This window comes from Periplaneta americana, chromosome 6, assembly GCF_040183065.1.
Source record: "Periplaneta americana isolate PAMFEO1 chromosome 6, P.americana_PAMFEO1_priV1, whole genome shotgun sequence".
Classification (NCBI taxonomy): Eukaryota; Metazoa; Arthropoda; class Insecta; order Blattodea; family Blattidae; genus Periplaneta; species Periplaneta americana.
The window spans coordinates 169356263-169380685 of NC_091122.1; the positions used below are offsets into that span (position 1 = coordinate 169356263).

The window sequence follows — 24423 nt, forward strand, 5'->3', positions numbered from 1 at the left end:
AACTAATTCCTTTTCCTCTTCCTCATCAGTTTCAGCATCATTCTTTCTTCACCCACTCTTTCCAACACAGCTTCATTTCTTATTTTGTCTGTCCACTTCACACGTTCAATTCTTCTCCATACCCACATTTCAAATGCTTCTATTCGCTTCTCTTCACTTCGTCGTAATGTCCATGTTTCTGCCCCATACAATGTCACACTCCATACAAAGCACTTCAGTAGTCTCTTCCTTAGGTCTTTTTTCCAGAGGTCCGCAGAAGATGCTCCTCTTTCTATTAAAAGCTTCCTCGGTCATTGCTATCCTCCTTTTGACTTCCTGGCAGCAAGTCATGTTACTAATAAAAATAGTAATAATAATAATAATAATAATAATAATAACAATAATAATAAGTAAATCCTGAAAAGACAAAGTATATGATTATGTCTCGTGACGAGAATATTGTACGAAATGGAAATATAAAAATTGTAAATTTATATTTTGAAGAGATGGAGAAGTTCAAATATCTGGCAGCAACAGTAACAAATATAAATGATACTCGGGAAGAAATTAAACATAGAATAAATATGGGAAATGTCTGTTATTATTCGGTTGAGAAACTTTTATCATCCAGTCTGCTATCGAAAAATCTGAAAGTTAGAATTTATAAAACAGTTATATTACCGGTTGTTCTTTATGGTTGTGAAACTTGGACTCTCACTTTGAGAGAGGAACATAGGTTAAGGGTGTTTGAGAATAAGGTGCTTAGGAAAATATTTGGGGCTAAGAGGGATGAAGTTACAGGAGAATCGAGAAAGTTACACAACATAGAGCTGCACGCATTGTATTCTTCACCTGACATAATTAGGAACATTAAATCTAGACGTTTGAGATGGGCAGGGCATGTAGCACGTATGGGCGAATCCAGAAATGCATATAGAATGTTAGTTGGGAGGCCAGAGGGAAAAAGACCTTTAGGGAGGCCGAGACGTAGATGGGAAGGCAATATTAAAATGGATTTGAGGAAGGTGGGATATGATGATAGAGAATGGATTAATCTTGCTCAGGATAGGGACCAATGGCGGGCTTATGTGAGGTGGCAATGAACCTCCGGGTTCCTTAAAAGCCAGTAAGTAATAATAATAATAATAATAATAATAATAATAATAATAATAATAATAATAATAATAATCTAATAATAATACAGTTGGAGAAAGCTCGGAAAATAAAACTAGATAAACGGACTAAGTGGGATTCGTAGTATAGGAATCCCTTTATTTAGAAGTAGTCAGCTGGCACAGTAAACTGTAATATCACAAGAAACATAAATACACAAAGCGTGCTTTTACTGGTACCTAAGCATCTTTTAATGACGCGACACTCAGAAAACTCTCCAGACAGGATAATTCTGTTTGCCTAACGACCAATTCGTATCCTAATCTCGTTAACCGACATCATAAAGTAATCACAGTCCATATAAAGAGCATGACGAGGTAGAAATACATTCCCTTCTAATTATTCACCTCCGCTTATGGAGGCCTAACACCTTCCGAGGACCCCTTTTAGCTAAGTGGGTCGATCATGCACCAAATAACACGCTCCACTATGATCTTGACATGTGTTGGGCAGATAAAACATCGGATAAGTTCCAAATAAACACAAGTCTCCTTCACGACACGTGAATGGCAAATTACGGAGGACGATACATCCCGAGTCTGCAAGCTCGGGCTCGACTCCATCATAAGTTATTGGCTATATATGGGTCTGTGTAACAGGTTATGGGTGAGCGAGAGGTACAAGAAAGTAAAATCACACGATGAAGATGCATATGTTATTTTTACTCGTGTTGTTTCGCTTCAGACTTTCATGTCTGCTTCGGAAATAAAATGTAAACAGACTTCAGATGTCTAGAGCAACCCCATTTCTCATTAATGTTGTCCGTTACTCGGCAACTTCCATTCACTCCGCGTCTCTTTGAAGCATGTCGATAAACATTTCGGCCGTAGCGTATAGTCTAATAAATAAAACTACTATCAATTAAATAAAATATACTCCGTTACTAATACTTTCTCATTACACAAAGTATACAAGAGAAAGTATTGTGACGCTGGAAAAAGAATCAATTTCGAGACCTTTTACAGAAATAAAGTTTTAGCATCATAAACGCAGCCTGTCTATCTGCGTACAGCAATTTCTTGCAACTACCGGACACAGTTTCTTTATATTTAGTACTAGCCGTACCCGTGCGCTCCGCTGCACCGGTTAGAAATAAATATAAAGTAATTACATAATTAAAATAGGACGTTTGATCCAGGGAACATTCGTGCTTGATAGAAGGATAAATCGTTTAATATGTTACTTAATCTAAATTGTATTTAAAATATTAAAATGCGATCGTTTTGATCCAGAGAACACTCATTTGGTGCAATGACAATTCCTTTAACATGTTATTAATAGTTATTACCAATTATTTTTGGAAAAGCGAAAATTAACAGAAAAATTTTGGCTACAGATTTATTATTACATTATATTATATATTATATTATACATTATATTATATTATATTATATTATATTATATTATATTATATTATATTATATTATAAAAAGTGTGTTGATAACGGATATACTCGAATTAGAAAGTTTTTAATTTGTTGTGGGAGCTCTTGAATCTCAGGAGGAACAGCTTTTACAACAGCGCAACATAATCTGCTTGGCTCATTACCCAATTTTTTTGCATTGCATTTATTGCATATATAATTTATGTATTTTAACACGATTCAATTGAGCATAGTTAAAATTTGAATTATAAAATAATGGATTGCTAAGCTAACGTACTATTACTGCATACTAAATCAATACACTCTCGTTGTTCGTTAATTCTCTGAGATAAAAATGAATATGTTCATAAACATTACTTTAAGAAATACAGGAAATGAATATACAGAATAACCTATCAAGTTTTCTGTGCATAAGAAGCTATTTTAAACTTACCTGTCCTCAATTCACTCACAAGATACTGTAATAACATTATAGCATTATGTCCATCTAGAGAAACTATACTTTCCAATGATGAAATAATAATTAATTATACAAATCGGTTAATTTAGCTTCCTATATTGCTTCATACAAACACAGAAACATTGTCTGTAGGCTATGTTTCATAGCTTTCTATTGTTGTTGACCAAGGCCCCTTATAGACGAAGTAATTTGTTTTTTATTTCAATACACCGCCTTAGATGGCAGTTATTTTAATTTTAAAACTCATTTATCTCATTAAATATCAGTCCTTCAAAATTTTTCAAAGAATAAAACTTATCAGAAATCATTTTAAAGAAACTTTTGTTATGTAACATTTTTCACAAAAATCAATAATAAGCGAGATATTTCGATTTATTTAATTCAGGCCCACTTATAACCCCCCTTTTAAATAACGTATTTTGAATGCCATATAGCCTAAAATCTAAGTTACAACGAACTTAGTTTATATTCCAATTTTCATCGAAATCCGTTCAGCCATTATCGCGTGAAAAGGTAACAAACATACAGAGAGAGAGACAGACAGACATACAAACAAAAATTAAAAAAAAAAACTATTTTCGGTTTCAGGGTGGTTAATTATATATGTTAGGACCCATTACTTTTGGAAAATCGAAAATTACCAGAAAAATTTCGGCTACAGATTTATTATTACTATAGATTTTTCTTACTCCGTTTGATATCTCTTACTATCTAAAGGGAATGCAGTGTCAAGTGGAAAAAAGAGAACACTTACGATATACAGAGTGGAAGTGAAATATTTCTGCAGATTTTCAGAGCGAATAGATTATGATGCTTGTAACAAAAAGTGTTATACCATATTCATGAAAACTTCATACTGTTCTCAGAAAAAAAATGTTTCCTCAAATGTTTACCACCCATTTATTCGGTAGGCCTAACTATTGCGAGTAGGATCGTGATTTTTGTCCATATTGATAGAAAATCTAATAAAGTATAATTCTGTCATCGATTTGCAAAAAGGGACACGTCCAAAATAACAAAGTTTTGGGAAATCGCAAAAAAACACTATAACTGATTAAAAAATGTAAATGTTCATGGATCCTGAATGTATGTATTAGCCATAGTTTTTGCAATTTTCCAGCTCTTTGTTACTTTGGACGTGTTTCTTTTTGCAAATCTACGACAAAATTTATCCCTATGAATTTGAGAATGAAGGAAGAGGAAACAAGTCAAACCTTCACAGTTCATGATGATGATGATGATGATGATGATAATGATTATTATTATTATTATTATTATTATTATTATTATTATTATTTTCAAAATAATAAACGTTCAAGCTTCCAGGAAGGACTAGAGTTCCTCGATAATAATTTAATATAAGAGTTGAGACACAGGATCCAAATATCGCCAACTTTGTTCCATAATCCAGTAAGCAATTCCAACGGCTTTGCTTCTAGTAAATAAGCTACAAGTTAACAGGTTTTCCTTAATCTTCAGTTTTAAACTAGCTGTAACCTAATAATAGTTTTCATGTACTGTATATAATAGATTATATTTTATAATACGACATATTATATAATATATTACAAAAATATGTATCAAATTTGTTTAGTATCTGTATATAATATAAATAGGCTATGGTTTTACTTCTTACAAGACACTTGTTTTTCCATTTTCAGTGCTATCAAATCATTACATATTTTAATTGTTGATGGAATCAACGTCTCAGCTGATATAAAGGAAATCTAGGATCTAGAAATTACAGATAATGAGGGATTTATTATATAATCGATCTAATTTATTTTTATTTGGATATATGCGTATCTAGATTTATTCCTTGTATATTAATGGAAGTCATGGTTGAATCCAACCAATCAGAAGGGGTATGCTCATTGTTTCAACTCTTACATTCAATTATTATCGAGGAACAAAACCCTAGCGCCACTATTTGTAGATAAAGATATTGCTGCCAAAAGGTTACCATGGTACCTGATTGTTTACAAAATCTGTAATACATTATTATCCGTAACACACTAAAGACATGTAAGAATAGTAGGTCAAGTATTGTATAGACTCTGAATTCAACCCGTTTTATAATTTTAACTTCAAATTTTACTACAGTAGAAGTTTCAGCAAGACAAATTAACGCCCTTACAACTTCAGTACTGCTACAAACGTACCATTGTTCATATTTAAACACTTATCTTACTTAATTTCCAGGAACTGTTATTGTTTTCTTTTAATTTAGTGGTTCACCTTCCTTCAGAGTTGCTCCCCCACTTCTTCTAGTCTCTTACATCACTGAACTACTAAATGCAGCATTCAATAATAATGATAATAAAAGAAGTTTCTCAGGAGTGGCGGTCGGATGTGACGGCCATGTAACAACACGTGCTATTATCTCATTTCTGGTCGCTTCTTCTTGTAGCAATTATCGAATAAATTTTGTTTCTAGGCCCTCTGGTTACAAAAAACCTGAATGAAAATATTTTCATGTGACGTCACACGTAGCCTTCGGCTGCTGTAAGTCTACAATTGAGCGCATCATTCGACGTGGAGGAAATGAGTTACGTGTGGAAAAGTGGCACCAGGTGCACAGACGAGTTCAATCCGATGTACGGAAGTATATGAGGCGTCTAGATTCAAAACCCTCCAAGTCCATAAAACAAAATTTGTGGGAAAATGGAAAAAACTGTTTCCATATAAATAAACATTCTTGGGATATAAACAATGCTTTTATCAAGTATTTTATTATCATTAGATACGTTCAAACAAATTACAGGATTGCCCCTTCATTGAAACTAATAATTCGTGAGGTTAAATTAGCACCTAACTGATTTTGAAACTGAAAAGTGTATTTGGAGGCTTTTGAAAGTAAGAGAATTAGTTCTAAGCATAAAAATGAGTCAAAAAGGAAAACATTCTAACTTAAACCTTAGAAATTATGTAGGCAATGAAACCCAGACATGAAGTAGGATTATGCACATGCTTTAAACATAACAGCAGTATAAATTTGAATATATGTTACACTTTTTAAGTTCATACAAATTTTACACAATATTGTCACATTCCTCTTCCTCCAATTACACTTTTACTTACACTTTTTTAATAGTTAGATGTGCTTCAGTGAGTAGCCATTTAGAGCACATTCCAATCATTGTTGTATTTTTATTTTGTGCAGTAATAAAATTGTCTTATTGCTGATTATCTGATGAAGAGTAGAAAACGGAATGGAACTTCTTTATGTCCAACAAACTTAAACTGTTGGATTTCCATTTACTGCCAACAGCATGATTACAAGCTGGTATAGCAGGAGGGCACAAGAGAAGTACCGACAAAATTATGTAATTAATTATTAATTGGTAAGAATAGGCCTACAGTATGTTATAATAATTTAATACTGTACATAATATTTATTTTCATCATATTATGTTTTCTATGTGACGAAAATATAATTTCAACCACACATCCCCTACCTTTATTTCCTTTTCATTTCTGTTTTCCATTTCTCCCTATTTAGTGTTTTTACAGAAGCTTTTCTTTGTGAACATTTTTGTAACTCACTGCTCATTCTATCCACCATTTCAATAAATATTTTTAGAGTAGAAATTAAACTTAATAAGGTTTAACAAGAGCTTAACCACACAAATAATAAATCAACATCGCACAGCTGAGGAATGCTGGGTAAAGCAGTCTCACAACCTGATTGGCAGAAAGGGACTTGGAGGTTTTTGAAACTAACAATGGCCGAAATTCAGTTGGATCTAGCGGATATTGAAACTAACCCTAACTTTTGTCCAGCATTTTCAGAGGAATCCAGCCGATATTGCAGAAAAATAATGCCAGCATCGGATTGGCCATGCGAAGATACACAGAAAAATAACTTTATCTCATTTTTTTTCTTCGATGGACTTGGCGGGTTTTGATTCTAGACGCCTCATATAAAAGATTCCACGTTAAGAAAAAAGCATTGGTTTTACGGGCCTTGCCTAATACATTGTACAAGCTATGTGGTAGGTAGGCGTTTCTATGGAAACTGATCATTTGATGGAATACTCCCATAACCTCAATACTTTTTTAACTTTTTAAAAATAATGTATTGATCGATTAGCGCATTTAGCGCTATACAGATCATTTCTAAATAAAATATAAGTACAATACACGACACTGAATTGAGGGCAGCCTAGATTGGGATCCTCAATGAACAAAAATAATTGTTAATCAATAATTATATACATAGATTGGTGTGATGACAAATTTTGATTATAATATGAGGTCCATTGGAAGTCGGCTCTTGATTCTGGTGGAAAATGTGGACTTCCTTCCGAGAGAGTAGTGGATGGCGCCTGGAACATTTTCTAGAACTTCTTTGCTTGTGAATGAACAAACTGTTTGATTGTGTCAATACCGGTTTCTCTGTGTAGTTGGCTTTTACGGACAAACCAAGGATAACTGAGTGAAATTCGTAGGACTTTATTTTGAAACGACTGGATGTGTTTAATTTCACTTGAAATCTTCTATAGACTGTGTGTGTGTGTTTTTAAGGTGAAGACTTTACAAAACACGGGAAAACTGAAACTGCAATTCTCAATTTAACTGGACTAAAGAGGTTTTTTTTATAATCTTTGAAATACATTAGTCTATAATGTAAATGGTGGAGCGAACCGAAATCTGAGAATATATCGATCAAAGGATAGTGTATGTTCAAACGCTGCAATCAGAAACAAGATAGCTCTCTAGTTTTTTATTGGTTATTTCACCACGCTTTATCAACTGTCATGATTATCTAGGTTATCTGAATGAGATGAAGGTGATAATTCCGGTGAAATGAGTCCAGGGTCCAGCGTCGAAAGTTACCCAGCATTTGGTCTTAATGGGTTGAGGGAAAAACACGAAAAAAACCTCAACCAGGTAACTTTTCCCAACCAGGATTTGAACCCGGGCCGCTTGTTTCACGGTCAGGCTTGCTAACCGTTACTCTACAGCGATGGACCTCTGTATTTTGTGTTTACAAATTAATATGAAAAGTTTAGTGCTCATAGAGTGATGCTATAAACCAGACCTGCACAAGGTTTGCGCTCTCCGAGCCGGCTCACAGCTCATGAGCGGAATGCAGATATTAGCTGCGCTCTGTATTAAGGGTGGACTGGAAGAAGGGATGATCTCGTACAACATGTACACAAAAGAAACTACTAACGAGTACTTATGAAATAAATTCCCGTTCAATGTTTGAAAAACTATCTTGGACTATTATTAATTAATAAAGAAATATTTCTTTTACAGAAGTAATAGAAATTCTATAGCTACTTAAATGTACAATATCATTTTGTTATATTTTTATTTATCAGTACATCAAAACGAGGTTTTATGCTGTTGGCAGCTGAAAGGAACAGTAGCCTACTGATCGTAATGAAACATAAGTTACAGATGTTCGATGTCTGCCTTTATTAAAGTTTATTATAGAAAACAGTTGTTCACAAATATAAATGTTGAGCCAAACATAGCAATCATTTTCACAGCCAGCCTGTGTAGTCGTGGATATTATTGCTAATGTTTAGTCTTGTAAAACTCAACCAGGCTAGTAGTATTATTCAAACGATCTTTGGCCCTTAGGTCACATTGAAGATCAATAAGTTCGAGCTGTAAATCGTGAAATGTTAAATGTTATATTCCGTCTTTTAGATTCCTCCATACTATACTGTAGCAGTAGATAAGCAACGTGAGACAGTTACTGAGAATAGGCTTACACACTGCACTCCACTAGATAACTGAGTGGTCGTTTCCCTCTCCTCTGTCTATAGCAAGTCTATGTCATTCTGACGTATCTTCCTCTCCGTTTCGGCGAGCGGTAAACACCGCTCTCCCGCTCCGAAAGAGCGCGCGCGCTCGTTGAGCGCTGTTTGTGCAGGTATGCTATACACAAACGTAACTCTGGTTTTGGAAACTGTTAATAAAAAAAATGTACATTACGCTTTAAAATATTGTTTGCTTTTTACTGTAATGAAATTCAGTGACAGTAATTTAAGTATGATGATGATTATGATAATAACAGCAATAATAATTTAACTGTCCTAATTTATGACGCTTTATCAACTCCATGGTTATTTAGCGTCCGAGTACAGTATGTGGAGGTGATAATGCCAGCGAAATGAGTCCAGCTTCCAGCGCTACAAGTTACCCAGCATTTGCTCTTAATGGGTTGAGGGAAAACGCGACAAAACCTCAACCAGACAATATATTCATATATGAGGCATCGCTGTCCTCATTGAATAATCAACACTACCTATAGGCCTATAAAGTCAACATGTAGATACCTATTATTGGAGAAAATTCCTTCCGGTACTGAAAATCGAACCCAGGACCTCTCAGCGCGCATACCTCAGAAGTCCTGCGTAACACTTACTCCACAGCGGTGGACGACAATAATAATAATAATAATAATAATAATAATAATAATACAATACTTACAACAAATGGTTTTTAAGGAACCCGCAGGTTCATTACCGCCCTCACATAAGCCCACCATCGGTCCCTATCCTATGCAAGATTAATCCAGTCTCTATCATCATATTCCACCTCCTTCAAATCCATATTGATATTATCCTCCCATATGTCTCGGCCTCCCTAAAGGTCTTTTTCCCTCCAGCCTCCCAACTAACACACTATATGCATTTCTGGATTCGCCCATACATGCTACATGCCTTGCCCATCTCAAACGTCTGGATTTTAAGTTCCTAATTATGTCAGGTGAAGAATACAATGCGTGCAGTTCTGCGCTGTGTAACTTTCTCCATTCTCTTGTAACTTCATCCCTCTTAGCCCCACATATTTTCCTAAGAACCTTATTCTCAAACACCCTTAATCTATGTTCCTCTCTCAAAGTGAGAGTCCAAGCTTCACAACCATACAGAACAACCGGTAATATAACTGTTTTATAAATTCTAACATCATTCAACTGAAAAATCAACGACTTCGTCGGTAATCGAACTCGCCATCCTCAGTTTTGTCGGGAATTGAAACTTGTAGTATTTCTAAGAAAAGTCTCCCTGATTACTAACACGCTTTCTCTTCCTATCAGCACTAGGCATCAATGAAGTCATCTAGAGACAAATTATTCTATAACGTGAGAGTGAGTGACCATATTTTCATAAGGAAATGCTTCGATTGCAGCTGATAATTATTGTAATATGCGTCGATTATACAGATCCGGTTCATGCAAGTTTCACATAACAGAGTATAAAGACCTATGCGGTTGGGATAATAATAGCTTACAGTCAGCAACATGATATTGATATATAAATCACCTCTTTATTACAAATGCACATTTTTGTTCTTTTGTAACAATGTTTCATCATAAGAGGTGGTAACTTCGACTTCATCCATCGCTGATGTAGTACAAAAGACTGACATCGGTTCGCCTTCAAGAGGACAAAATGTTAAGGAGAATACCGGACAATGCAGGTGCAGTGGAGTCCCTTCATTTTCCATAAATGGGAGTAAAAACTATTAGCCAATCAAAGGTCATTTTATACGTTTGTGCTTACTGTGTATTACATTATTGGTCTTCTGTGCCCGCCCCTTTCTAGACGATGTAACCACTACAAAACGATGAACTCAGTGATTGGTAGACAGAGAACAACAGGGTGAGTACAAACACTGTACATACCTGTCTCTAAACCAGCGGTGACAAAAGGGAGTGTCGTGATTACACCGTGTAATCACAGACATTCAAACGTGTACGAGAAATTTCCTGTACGTTGCTGTGTGTTTCATTCACGTACTGAAGGCAAGCAGTGGCGGTATCATGTCGCTCTACAAACTCTGTCTCTAAAAGCAGTAAGAAGTGGTTTCATATAGAATGAGAAGGAGAACTTCTTTGTTGTTCTGTCGGACAAAATGTAATATGTTTACTTTGCTCAACGATTCAATTAGGAGTAAATAGAAACATTAATTGCCATGCGGAATAATGTATTATTATTATTATTATTATTATTATTATTATTATTACTACTACTACTACTACTACTACTGACCACTAAGTATGTGTTTCTATAATTCTTCTGTACGGGCATGAATATTGATAATTTTAGATCTTCTCCCAAGAAGGATAAAATTATTAAGTTTTATCTAAGTTTTAATCTTCTTAATTTTTAGATGAGGGTAACTATTTATTAGTTATTCATTTAATAATAATATTGTGGAAAAACTGTTTCAATATTATGCGCCAACGAACTGTTAAACGCCAGAAATTGACTTGTCTTAAATTATAGCCAGGAAGAGAAAGATGACATAAATAAATGTAAGGAAGTCAGCTACCTAATGAGGTTTGAAATATCTCGTACTCTAAAGTCTTTTATATGCTTAGAACAGAATTTCTCAAAAGAGTAATGATTAAAATAGCTTAAATAACCTGTCCATAAGAAGTTTTTAATTTTGAAAAAACTACGAATTCCTCGACCAAGTATCGAGAGAAGAATTTAGAAAATTCCTGATTGTATTCAAGAGGAACGTTTAAAAAAGAAGCAAGAAAAATCGTATATTATTCACTGGCTCTTGATGACAGCAGTGACATTACTGATACAACAAAGCTTGAGATTTTTATCCGCGGGATTGATCAAGATGTTAATACAGGAACCACCACTGGTTGTAGTTTTCATGCCAAGTACCTTTCCTCCGTCTCCTTACTTCATAATCTGTCTGTCACATGTGTAAATATTAAAACTGATCCCTGAATAATAAATCACTCTTGCACAAACCCGCCTGGACGACACAGACATTAGAATGTCTGCACTTCCGCAGTGAGCTCCTCTTTTTGCGACGGTCTCGTGTTCTTATTTTTCTGACCACTTTCAGACGTGTAGCAGCTTTACATAGCGGCTCCATTCAACGCTCCAACGTCCTTTGCACGATGTGATCTCACCCATATAAGACTTTGCCCATAGCTACGAGTCATTGTTTCTGCATAACACCACGCCTGCGATATTTATGTCCGTCTGTGGCAGGAAGAACTCAAGAGCATTGCAAATTATTTCATTTATTATCCTCCACTCAAGGATGCGCGAATCCAGGGCGCCAGGTTGCCACATCGTGCGCTTATTCAAACAAAAACTTATCATTAAATATAGGTACTACTAAGGAGGAGAACAGAGAAGCAAGGCATGATATTTGTCATTGTTGCTGGATCTACGATGAGAAGTGTAAACGAGGACATACAGAACAAACAAATGCTGAAGATAATATACGATATAAAACATCAGCTCCCTGCGAAAAATTCTATTACTAACCAAAACAAAGTCTTAAAGCTACTGCATATGTGCGAACGCGCATTGATTGTTATCTTAGGATTTGAAGGCTGTTTTCTCCATTGTCATTTCAGGATATTAAGGCTGTTTTCTCAATTGTTAGTTCAGAATCAGGAGGCTGTTTTCTCGATTGTTACTCTAGGATGTGGGATCTGTTTCTCGATTGTTACTTCAGGATCTGGAAGCTGTTTCTCGATTGTTACTTCAGGATCTGGAACCTGTTTCTCGATTGTTACTTCAGGATCTGGGATCTGTTTCTCTATTGTTACTCCAGGATCTGGGATCAGTTTCTCGATTGATACTTCAGGATCTGGAAGCTGTTTATCTATTGTTACTCCAGGATCTGGGATCTGTTTCTCTATTGTTACTCCAGGATCTGGGATCTGTTACTCGATTGTTACTTCAGGATCTGGAAGCTGTTTCCTCGATTATTACTTCAGTATCTAGATCCTATTTTCTCGATTGTTATTTCACGATGTGGAGGCTATTTTCTCGATTGTTACTTTAGGATCTGTAAGCTGTTTCTCTATTGTTACTTCAGGATCTGGGATCTGTTTCTCGATTGTTACTTCAGGATCTGGAAGCTGTTTCCTCGATTATTACTTCAGTACCTAGATCCTATTTTCTCGATTGTTACTTCACGATCTGGAGGCTATTTTCTCAATTGTTACTTCAGGATCTGGAAGCTGTTTCTCTATTGTTACTTCAGGATCTGGGATCTGTTTCTCTATTGTTACTCCAGGATCTGGGATCTATTTCTCGATTGTTACTTCAGGATCTGGAACCTGTTTCATCGATTATTACTCCAGTACCTAGTTCCTATTTTCTCGATTGTTACTTCAGGATCTGGATGTTATTTTTCTCGATTGTTAGTTTAGGATCTGAATGCTATTTTGTCGATTGTTATTTCAGGATCTGGATGCTGTTTTGTCGATTGTTACTTCACGATCTGGAGGCTACTTTCTGGATTGTTACTTTAGGATTTGGAGGCTGTTTTCTCTATTGTTACTTCAGGATCTGGATGCTATTTTTCTCGATTGATAGTTTAGGATCTGGATGCTATTATGTCGATTGTTATTTCATGATCTGGATGCTACTTTCTGGATTGTTAATTCAGGATCTGGATGCTATTTTCTCGATTGCTACTTCAGGATCTGGGGGCTGTTTTGTCGATTGTTACTTCACGATCTGGAGGCTATTTTCTCGATTGTTACTTTAGGATGTGGAAACTGTTTTCTCGATTGCTACTTCAGGATCTGTATGTCATTTTTCTCGATTGTTAGTTTAGTATCTGGATACTATTTTGTCGATTGTTATTTCAGGATCTGGATGATATTTTCTCGATTCCTACTTCAGGATCTGGAGGCTGTTTTGTCGATTGTTACTTCACGATCTGGAGGCTATTTTCTCGATTGTTACTTTAGGATTTGGAGGTTGTTTTCTCGATTGTTACTTCAGGATCTGGATGCTATTTTTCTCAATTAATAGTTTAGAATCTGGATGCTATTATGTCGACTGTTATTTCAGGATCTGCATGCTATTTTCTGGATTGTTAGTTCAGGATATGGATGCTATTTTCTCGATTGCTACTTCAGGATCTGGAGGCTATTTTGTCGATTGTTACTTCAGAATCTGGAGGCTGTTTTGTCGATTGTTACTTTAGGATCTGAAGGCTGTTTTGTCGATTCTTATTTCTGGATCTGTTTTCTCTCTTATTATCAGATATTAAATTTGTAGTTACATGCAGATTGTTAAAAACTTTGCACAAAATGTTATAAGGTAATCTAGTATAATTCACTAACTATATGCATAACGTCAATTTCTGAAGAGAAGGCCACTCCCACTGCACCTGATGGGTCATAAAGACCGGTGACTTAACAATTGCAATAATATTTACCTGTTCTTATGTAACGACGTCAGGAACCTGGTTTGCATCAAGGTTAACAACATCTATAGCTGACTTCATGTTATGGAAGCAGCAAGGTAACTAACTGTACAGTTTTTGCGTAATGTCATCACGTCACATTATCCGACATGTCACGTAACAAACGCAGCTGCGGTTTGTGTCAGTCACAAATTTAAGCTACACCTTATGCGTACCAGTTTCTGGCTGTCAAACATGCGTATGAAGTCACCATAAGCTGAGGCTGATCAACATTATTAAGCCTACAACAATCGTGACAGTAAGGTTATTATATAAGCACAATTATTAAGGCAAACTCAAGCACTCAACACACGTAGTGAAATTTGAATTTCGAGGAAGTTAATCTTCAAAGTATGAGAGCGGATGCATCCTGATGAATGTAAACACAGTTTGATGTGTGTTGCGTAACTGACGTAAAAACGAAACCAAGTGCCGACAATCCTTTTATAATAGCTGCTGGGTACACACAATCAAGCAATCAAGCTATGCCCGCGGGCCATGTTTTATTGTGACTATTTAAAAGTAAAATGCATATCGTAAAGTCATCCGGTTTAGAAATAACTACAAGGTCAATTGCGTTCAATATGAATATGTATTATAACATAACATATAGTTATGTAACGTTATTGAGTTGTCTAGAATCAAACTCCACTATTTTGTCAGAAAAGACGAAAAACTAGTGCAGTTAGACTCCAAATTCCAATTTGGCTCCAAACGAGTCACATTCCCTGCAAAATTCTGCACTGAAACATACCTTAATTCAATATTTCATAATTTGGAGAAAGTGCAGTTTGATTCTAAGTCACTCAATTATAAATGTACATCATGTTTCGTTGTCATATTCAAACTGCTGACACTTCCTATATTATAGAGAAGTTGTGATATTTGGATGTGTCTTACATTAGAGCAGCCGTGGCGAAAATGTGAGCACATTGTGACTCGCAATGATAGCTATGAATTTCTCTTGCTTCCTACCTCCCCAACCTCCACCCTCTCACTCCATTTCTATTTGTCTCTGACCTGCGAGAGGCGTATCGTCGCAATGTCTCTCTCGAAACCATGTACCTATACAAAAACGAAAGCTTCAAGTAGGATGGGAAAACGCATTTTTTTGCTGCCAATATGATGCGAATATTAAATGTATAATTTGTTCACAAGTATTACGAGAAAACGGTTGTATAAAACAAAACGGCATTATACTACATGTCACTTATGAAACATTAAAATGTGTCATTATTATTATTATTATTATTATTATTATCATCATCATCATCATCATCTCTGTACGTCGATCCTTTTTCAACAGATGTACAAATAAAGCGGTTAGATCTTCAATTTAAAGCTATACGAAGGACTTGACAAATGTTGAACTTTTCAAATCTTTGCCAAAAAATAAATATCCGAAGCTTCTTTTTTTCGCTTGCTCTGTTGAAGCCATGTTCGCTACAACTTACGTTTGTGAAAAATTATTTTCAACAATGAAAATAGTAAAAACCAAATTTAGATCACGACTGACAGACAAATACCTTCGTGATCAACTACGACTGGCAGTAAGTGACATAATTCCTGATTTTGAAACTCTGTCGCAGAGACATTCTGAAAACAGTTAATTTTAGGTTGTGATAATGTGCCCTATATAAATCTTATTCATTTCTTTCTTCGTTACACGTACTAAACATTAATTTATAACCTTATACTGTATAAAATGATATTTAAGTGCTTGACGCATGCTAAGGAAAATCAAAATCCGTTAATAAGTCAGACAGTTGCTTCACTTCCCCTTCGGGTGTCCGCCTCCCTCCATAGGTGCTATGCACGTTGCAGATTACACAGTGGCTAGGCGCACGATCACATTTTCGCCACGGCTGTCTTAATTCCATATTTCATAATTTGGAGAAAGTGTAGTTTGATTCTAAGCGACTCAATTATAAATGTACATCATGTTTCGTTGTTATATTCAAAGTGCTGACACTTCCTATATTTTAGAGAAGATGTGATATTTGGATGTGTGTTACATTAGAGAGATACGATGAGACATTTCATCATACTTTATCACAGATCCGCCTAGATTACATATTTAGCAATGGACGTTTACTGTGCCTAAAAGAACAAATGCGGTCAGGGGTAAGGGGGGAGAGCTGTTTTGTCTTCCATGTTTTCTTATCAAAACAACGATAACACATATCGTGGAACCGTGAGTGCGATGGGATATGTTCTACTGTCTCAAGTACAGACTGTTAAAAATACTATTAACACATGCAATCTTGAGTACCGATATATACAGGGACACCATTTTATTTTTATTTAAATTTTTATTGTACCTGAATTTTTTAATGTACTTCACTTCCACCCAAGGCAGCATATGCAGTCAAAGTCGCCTTACGGTCATAGTGTACAGTATTGAGTGAGTGAGTGAGTGAGTGAGTGAGTGAGTGAGTATTGTAGGCCTGCAGTAGTGGCAAAAAAAAAAACCGGACCGACTCTTGTAGCTGATTTTAGAGCCTTGTTCACTCCAGAGCGTCGGTGTATATTCCTTGGACCCAAAACCACCTGTGCAGATGAACAACAGCCACGCAGGCCGCAGACATTTGAGATGTAGTACGGCAGGGCATGTAGTACGCATGGACGAATCCAGAAATGCTTATAAAGTTAGTTGGAAGAGGTGAGGGAAAAAGACGTTTGGGAAGCCGAGACATAGATGGGGAGATAATATTAAAATGGATTTGAGGGAGATGGGATATGATGCTAGAGGCTGGATTAATCTTGCTTAGGATAGGGACCGCGATGGTGGGCTTATGTGAGGACGGCAATGAACTCTTTAAAAGTCATCTGAAAGTAAGTAATACCACAGTCTATAGTCGCGACGCTGTTATTCCAGGCGTGACTCTTCCTCTTTGCTTACGTCTTAGGAAGTCAAGGCTCTATAAAATCTAGGTAGGTAGTATCGTTCGCCATTTTTGTTCTTTTGTTGCCGAGCTACCAGACGAGGGATCTATTTGCCACACCGTTAAACATTATCATTTCGTAACTCCTATGATAATGAATCAAATGCGGTGTAATTCAGCAAATAATTGAGCGGCAAATAACGTCCTCGTGTGCTTTCTGCGAATGCCAACGAAAGAGCCAAAATGGCGGGCGATTATATGAAGTATTTATCGAGTCTTAGGAAATGCATAACTTCTTCATCAGCGAATCACAAGACGAACACGTTGAAATGTAGCCGACCTGTAACATGATTGGCTGCCGGAAATTAGAGCGACGGGACTATAGTATACACAGTCACGAAGTTCAATACGTAGTAAATATGCATCCCTAGATAGTTGCTAACAACTAGGATCGCTAATATCGCCTCATTACAGACAATTCGAAACAGTACGGGAACAGTCTATTGTTTCTAGCACCCTCACAACTCAAACTTCGTGACTGTATATACTAGACTGTGGCAATACCCTCTTGAAAGTATAACTACAATGACTAAAATTTTGGAGAATCAACAAAGTCTCTTCCTGGGGTTACTTAGTTACCTGTTGGTCTACAATTAAACAAGAAGCAAAATCCTTGCAATATAAATTTGGTCTATATTTCCAATGTAAAAGAATAGTAAAAATTATAATATAGCCTAGTAATTCTAAAAATATGACCGTGCAAAAAATTGTATGCAATACACGTATGTTACGTTTGTAACAGAATCGAGAAGTTAGAAAAGGCAAGACGAAATTGCCATTACATCGCAATATAAATTTAATAGTATTATAATCTGAAATAAATGGAGTCACGTACTTTAAGAGAACTTTTAAACATTGATAAAAAAAGGTCTCATTTTATGATACGCTAAAACAGAAAACGATTTAATAAGGCTATAAAAGCACAACGCTAAATTGCTTGAGTAAAGAACGAGATAACTAAAAACTGTATCGAGTTACACATAATTAGAGCTGTCATCCGTTGCTTTCACTTTCCGAACATGAATTTATAATTGACTTCCCTCCGAAGTAGAGCGGTAGGATGATGTATAGCTCAATGTTACGAGCTCCATCACTCAACCGCTGTGATAAAATTCCACAAAAACACTCGTCCTACTAAATCAAGATCCACTGGGTGCAAGGTAAGCTTCACGTTCAGAGTATAACGCAACACGTGTAGACTATAATGAACAAATCGATAATCCATTTATCCCCTCTAGATATAATGCTGATCTATACTTCTGCCCAACAATTCAGTTATCCACTGGGTGTAGCTCAGGCGGTAGCGCGGTTACCTTCTGATCCATATTTCGATTTCCGCTTCGGCTGATTACTTGAACGGGCTTTTCCGAGGATTTCCCTAACTTATTTATTTATTTATTCAAATTTAAATATACAGAATACAGAATATAATTACAACTATTGAAATATAAATAAAATAATACGATCAATATAAAAAAGGAGATACAGTAATAATATTAACAAAATTTGAGGACCGAATGAGCAGCGCTCGTGTTCGGTCGCAGTTCAGATATAATATTAATAGGCCTATAAGAGAATATAAAATAAAATAAAATAGGAACTAAAATTAAAATTACAGCTACACTGAAATTATATAATATAATAGGCCTATATTAATATAAGAGGAATATAGAAAATGAAATAAAATAAAATAGGAAATAAATTTAAAATAACAGCGGCAATGAATTTATATAATATAATATTAACATAGAGAAGAATAATATCGTACGTGAATAAAGTAGGACAATTTATAAAAAAAAATAAATAAATTCCAAAATTATAGAATACAAATATAATATAGGCTGATTAATTCATACACATAGGCTATAAATTTATTTAATCAAATTGAAGACATTAACACGTTTCTAATTTTCTTGTTATATTTTAGTGGGTTACATGTTAGATATTCTGGGTGTAATTTAGCAACCGAGAGCCAAAATTAATGCTATGCTTTAGACTAGCAGATGTGAAACATTTAGATTCTACTAATGTTGATAACTGTAAGACAAATGTCAGGTAATCACAGAGGAATTCTCGGCCTCATCTTGCCAAGTACCATCTCGCAATAACTAATTTCACAGACGCTAATAATGTAGTAGTTGATACTGCGTCGTTAAATCGACTGAAAAATAATTCAGTTCAGTAATAGATAGCAGAAGGCTATATTTACATTTAAGTCGAAAAAATACGTATAATAGGCATTGGTAAAGCTCTTCCGTCCATTTATCCACTTTTAAACTACTTTCGTGCACTTACCGGTTCAACCATCTGTTCATTCCCCTTCTATTAACTCATTCAGCGAACGATTTATGTTCCTAATCCAGTTCTTTATCATCTACAGAGGAGGTGGTTCAATCATTTTTGCACTAATATGGAAACTATTAACGAGCTCATGTGGAAATCTCCCTTCAAATAGCGCTCACTGTTAGTTCACAATGACATTAGATCACAATATCACAATGACATTAGACCACAATGACATTATATCACAATATCGCAATGACATTAGATCACAATATCACAATGGCATTAGATCACAATGACATTAGATCACAATATCATAATACATTAGATCACAATATCACAATGGCATTAGATCACAATGACATTAGATTACAATATCACAATGACATTAGATCACAATATCACAATGCCACTAGATCACAATATCACAATGGCATTAGATCACAATGACATTAGATCACAATATCACAATGACATTAGATCACAATATCACAATGGCATTAGATCACAATATCACAATGACATTAGATCACAACATCACAATGGCATTAGATCACAATATTAGATCACAATGACATTAGATCACAATATCACAATGATATTAGATCACAATGACATTAGATCACAATATCACAATGACATTAGATCACAATGATATTAGATCACGATATCACAATGATATAAACAAATACAAAAAAAAATTAGAAATACGAGTGTAGCCTTTAAGGGAATTAGGTAGTGATTAGGGGTTAAAAATCCGATTTTAAATTTTCTGTTTTAAAAAATAAGTATAAAACTTGCTCCTTAAAACTATATAGGGGGAGGAGGTTGTCTCTGGAGATAAGCCCTTTAAACTGCCTCTTTAAAAATGAATATATTTGTTTATTTTATTAACCGTTAACACACTAGCACACTGCTTTCTCCTAATTGAAGGCATTCTTCGTCAACAACCTGATATTGAAACGTGTGTTCAGTTCTGTGCCCTGCGACAGTCCTGATATATCGTATTTTATATTTCAAAGATTGATTGATTAATTGATAACCCGGTACACTCGCAATCACAGTCACATTCATACAAATTTCCGGACTCTAGACACCCAGAAAACTTTACTTTTTCAAAAAAATATTCCCCAAGAGCCCAGCACGGTAATCGAACCTGAGACCTCCAGATCTGGAAGCCAGCATGCTGAGCACAATTTTTTTTTTTTTTTACAGTTTTAGCTATCTCAAAATTATCCTGATTTTTAATAACTCCATGTATTCATATAAACTGCTAATTTTCGAGTTTCACTTTACTTTTTGTGAAGAATGAAACGAATTTCTATCGACAGGTGTCAGCGGACAAATTAAAACAAACGACTACAGTCCTAGGACTTGGAATTGTAAATTAAAGTCACAGAGCTTTACTTTCGCAAAGATACGCATTTCTTACGTAGTTTTCTTGCTGTAATACAAATCGATAACATAATATCATGTTACACAGAGTACAATCATTATTTTTACTCACCCAATGAGAAAGGATTTGATGTGTTAAGTAACGATAGTAAAATTCCCTTGAAACACAATATTCAGTCACTGTAAATATTAGAAAGGTGTTTATCAAAGTTGTGATATTAAATTAGACGCAAACAAATATATGGAAACTATTTTCACAGCTTGTAACACTCGCTTCTTGGACACGCACTAGTTACTTGGCCTGTACTTGAAGCTCTTCCTATCACTTCTCAGCACGCAAAGATGGCTTCTTTATCTTATCTGGGAACGAAGCAACTGTCTTTCTGGAATCCGATGGACTAACGATTAGAGGTATACAACGCTCAAGCATCTCGGAGCGATGTTCCTTATGTTACGGTGTTCTTGAGTTCACCTGCTAAACACCTGCAATACGAAAACTTTTATCGTGATCGCAAGTCCCATAAAAATATCAACACATGTGATAAAAGTAACCACTTACCATGACATCGTGAGTTCCGTCAGTTTACTAAGAGACTGTCATTGAAGGGACTGGGTTCTAACTCCGCAAGTCTTGTCAGATTTCTGACATTAAAATATTATACATCTTATTACACAACTTTTAACACTGTATCACTGCGGAATATGTATGGTAAGAATTTCCTGTGTTAAATTTCAACATACCTCGTTTACATGTTTCGACCTATTTATGGGTCATCTTCAGAATTGGTCGTTGTTGGTCTTGGCGCCACTTGTTCTGTTTCCTGTGAGGGTGTGTTCCTGTCGTATAGTGTAGAGTCAAAGAGTGTGTGTGTTTTGAAGTTGAGTTGTGTGTTGAGAATTTCGTTGGGGTGTGTTTTTGTGTGTCTGTACATTTCATATTGTTCTAGTGTGTTTAGTTTCTGGCTTTTTGGTTGGATGTGTAGTATTTCCATGTCTGTGTTGATGTCTCTGTGGGTGTGGTTAGCATTTGTGATGTGTTCTGCATATGTGGAGGTGTTTTGTAATTTTATTATGGCTGTGATGTGTTCTTTGTAACACCTGCAACAACTTCTACATAGGACAGACAGGCAGATCGTTTCAAACACGTTATATATTCATACTTTTTAATATCCAAAGGAAAATGAAACCTATCTAAGAAACAGACGACAATGATGACAATTCCTTCTGCTGTAATTGTAGATGGGAAACAGAAATATGTATTCTAAAATGGACGAAAGGTCATGGACATAAAAGGTGTGGACAAAATGAATGGATAGACAAAAATTCTATGGACCATTCAGTTGTGGACAAGAGGACATGGACGAAAGTGAGTGGACGAAAGATAATGGACGAAACAAATTGTGGACAAAAGGTAGTGGACGAAACACCCGCAAACAGTTGTTTCGTCTTTCTACTCTACAGATTCCTGGGACGGATCATAGATAAAAATTTAACAGCGACTTAAAGCATGAAATAGCTTATTCTGAAGATATCCTCCAAATAAAGCACTATTACAACACATTTCTCGCGTAATCATGGAATTAATTTTAACAGGACTTTATTCCGTGTTCATACAACGGAGTCTAAGTCGCCAGAAATACACTCTCGAGTATTCCAATCCTGACAATGTTTTCAAATCTAACATAGAAGCTTGTCGTTATGGTAATCCCACCTCTTGACATTCCCGCCACGTTTGAGTCTTGTATGAGATTAAAAAAAAACACAGGCTAAACCCTGACATAAGTAAGAAAACAGTCTGCTTTTAGTCATGAGGCATGTAATCCGAGATTATAAAACTGGTTTATCGAAGTCCCCTGATGGGCACAGCAGTCGATGACGCATTGGTAGTCAGGGATCACGTTTTGTACTTCGAACAGCTGGCTGGAATAAGCACGGATCGGCAAGAAAGTCAACAAAGCGTTTACAATAAAGAGACACAGGTGGGTTGTCGTGGTTATCCAGGCAAGTGCTGGTACTAATCGCCTCTTTACATTGAAGCTACTTCTTACATCTCCTCCAAGAAATTAATAAGACATTAGTGTTGGACGTAGTATTTACGAATGCATTGAAGCTCGCGGTTTTGACAAACGGGAACAGTAGGTTACTGCTTTAGTGGGAGCACCGCGCCATCGGTATGCAGACGTATACAAATTTCCTACACAAGAAACCCCACGTGACTTTTTAAATGTCGCATTAAAAGTTTAAATTACGCATTACAGACCATGGTTCAAATATTTGATGAATGATTTGATTATGCACAATTTTCAAATTAATATTTGAGGAGAAAAATTCGCTCCGGCGCCGGGGATCGAACCCGGGTCCTTGGTTCTACGTACCAAGCGCTCTGACCACTGAGCTACGCCGAATTCAATCCACAGTACCGGATCGAATCTTCCTCCTTCAGTGTTTTCCTTCGTGGCCTGACTCCAAGTTAGGCATATATGTTGACGTATATGTCTAGTGTCAACTGCCATTATACTAGGAGCGCACTCAGTTGAGTGACTTATTTGGCCGGGATTCCACAGTTATGATGCATTGCTAGCTATGAGAATATTATGGATTTATTAATTTGTCCTACAAAATAATCTCTGTAATGTTGACACTTAATATTTGAGGAGAAAAATTCGCTCCGGCGGCGGGGATCGAACCCGGGTCCTTGGTTCTACGTAACAAGCGCTCTGACCACTGAGCTACGCCGAATTCAATCCACAGTACCGGATCGAATCTTCCTCCTTCAGTGTTTTCCTTCGTGGCCTGACTCCAAGTTAGGCATATATGTTGACGTATATGTCTAGTGTCAACTGCCATTATACTAGGAGCGCACTCAGTTGAGTGACTTATTTGGCCGGGATTCCACAGTTATGATGCATTTCTAGCTATGAGAATATTATGGATTTATTAATTTGTCCTACAAAATAATCTCTGTAATGTTGACACTTAATATTTGAGGAGAAAAATTCGCTCCGGCGGCGGGGATCGAACCCGGGTCCTTAGTTCTACGTACCAAGCGCTCTGACAACTGAGCTACGCCGAATTCGATCTCAAGTGTGACAATCATGTATAAGTGAAAGGAAATATCTTCACAAGCTGTATTTGCATTTTCAATAAATTTTCCTACCAATTTTTTTCTATTGTTCTATTAAAATTAGAGCATATAGCCTATTAACCTGTTGTATCCTATAGGATACTCTGTAAATTTAAGAGTTAACCTTCCAAATTCATCTCCACAAAAAAACGTCTACAAATTCAATCATTTTCACATCACCAGAACTAGCTCAGCGCTAGTTTCTCTCAAACATCTCTTTTAGGCCCGATTGTATAAAACTCCCTGACTAAAGATCAACTTTGATCGAAGATCGAAAAGTGAACCGAGTTCAGACACTTCTTCTATTGTATAAAACTTTTCTGCGATCAAATTACCTTGGTTCAAATGCAATCTAAGTTCACGTGAAAAGGATTTGGCAATATCGCATAAACAGGTGAAATACGTGATGCGCGGACCATGTTACACAGGTTTGTTCAGTGTTGCCAATCTAGTGACTTTAACTCTTTTTCAA

General features: G+C 35.9%; 1 protein-coding gene across 4 annotated transcripts in view; it reads right to left on the reverse strand.

Annotated features, from left to right (window-relative positions):
* The window catches only part of klar (klarsicht), a 1308544-nt gene that overhangs the window by 1177637 nt on the left and 106484 nt on the right, over positions 1–24423 (reverse strand). The window contains exon 1 of one of the 4 annotated variants that reach the window (XM_069829506.1): positions 20940–21120. The exons of the other annotated variants lie outside the window; for them this stretch is intronic. The gene's annotated coding sequence lies outside the window, so the exon portion shown is untranslated. Of the gene's footprint in view, positions 1–20939; positions 21121–24423 lie in introns of those variants that run through there. 4 annotated transcript variants of the gene reach the window in all.